The following is a 2019-nucleotide window of genomic DNA, read 5'->3' as shown; positions in this document are numbered from 1 at the left end:
ATCGTTTCCAATAGAGGAATTGAAGCAAATCCGGCTAAAATCCGAGCTCTGTCACAGTTGGCTATCCCAACAGACCTCAAGCAAATCCAGAAATTAACTGGATGCGTGGCTGCCTTAAGCCGCTTTATCTCCCGATTGGGAGAAAAGGCACTACCTCTTTATTGCAACACTTCGAGTGGACGGATGCGGCCACGGCCGGATTGGAAGAAATAAAAGCCCTCTTGGCCAGCAACCCAATCTTGGCCGCGCCAAATATCGGCGAACCAATGCTGTTATATATAGAGGCAACACACCAGGTTGTAAGCGCAGTGCTCATCGTCGAACGAGAGACGGACGGACATAAGTTCCCGCTTCAAAAGCCGGTATACTACGTATCCACTGTCCTCACTCCATGCAAATCACGGTACCCACATTATCAAAAGATAGCATACGCGGTCTTCATGGCATCCCGGAAACTTCGACACTACTTTCAAGAGTGTTCAATTACGGTGGCCTCTGAAGTACCACTCAATGACATAATAAATAACCGCAATGCCACGGGCCGGATTGCTAAATGGGCTATTGAGCTCCTCCCGTTCGACATAACATACAAACCACGGCGAGCCATTAAGTCGCAAGTACTGGCTGATTTCGTCGCGGAATGGACAGAGGCCGAACTCCCTAAAGAGTACGGCACGTACTCCAATTGGATCATACACTTTGACGGCTCTAAGATGCTGGCTGGTCTGGGGGAAGGCGTTGTCCTGACATCCCCCACCGGAGATACAATCCAATACATACTCCAAATATTATACACAGACTCCAACAATGCAGCAGAATACGAGGCCCTATTGCATGGTCTCCGGATGGCAGTCTCCATGGGCATTCAACGCCTAGAGGTGCGTGGGGATTCGAACCTCGCAATATCTCAAATAAATGGAGGCTTTGACGCCAAGGACCCAAAAATGGCGGCTTACCGCAATGCCGTCCTCAAAATGTCAGCTCGGTTCGAGGGGCTCGAATTCCACCATGTGGTCCGAGAAAACAATCAAGCGGCGGATATCCTCGCCCGCATCGGCGCTAAGCGCGACCCTGTCCCACCTAATATCTTCTTGGAAAGGCTGTTTAAGCCATCCGTGGTGTGGGAAGGGGAGACCGGCAACAACAGTCTGGATCCGGCCACAACACCAGATCCTGAACACTCTGACGTAATCGGAGGCTCCGCCACCGAAATAACACCTTGGGCCCACGTGATTATGGTTGTCATCGCCCCGTGGACAGAACCCTTCTTGGCTTACCTAAATAGGCAAGAACTCCCTGAGGACCCAAACGAGGCATGTTGCATTGTGCGGCAGTCTAAAGCCTACAAGGTCCACGAGGGAGAGCTTTATAAGAAAAGCGCTACCGGAGTACTTCAAAGGTGCATCTCCGAAGAGGAAGGACGGCAACTTTTGGCAGAAATTCATGCTGGACTCGGCGGCCATCACGCCGCAGCTCGGGCCCTTGTAAATAAGGCCTTCCGTACAGGTTTCTACTGGCCGACAGCCCGAGCAGACGCACAGGACCTCGTCGAACATTGCGTCGGTTGCCAGCTTTTGGCAAACCAAAGCCATATGCCACCTACCGCTCTCCAAACAATCCCCATTACTTGGCCCTTTGCGGCCTGGGGGCTTGATATGGTCAGACCCCTTAAAGGAGGAAGCCATAAGAAAAAGTACCTATTGGTCATGGTGGATAAATTCACCAAATGGATAGAAGCCAAACCAGTTAAAACGTCCGAGTCCGGACCAGTGATAGACTTCATATCCGGGGTTGTACACTGTTATGGTGTCCCCCACAGCATCATCACCGATAACGGCTCGAACTTCACAGCTGACGAGGTAAAAACTTGGTGCGGCAACATGGGCATTAAGCTCGATTATGCCTCCGTCTATCACCCCCAAACAAACGGTCAAGTCAAACGAGCAAATGGTCTTATTATGAGCGGTATTAAACCCAGATTAGTGCGATCCTTGAAGGAATCAGATACGCACTGGGTTG

This window comes from Aegilops tauschii, chromosome 2, assembly GCF_002575655.3.
Source record: "Aegilops tauschii subsp. strangulata cultivar AL8/78 chromosome 2, Aet v6.0, whole genome shotgun sequence".
In the NCBI taxonomy this organism is placed as follows: Eukaryota; Viridiplantae; Streptophyta; class Magnoliopsida; order Poales; family Poaceae; genus Aegilops; species Aegilops tauschii.
Note: the sequence above shows the minus strand (reverse complement) of the source record.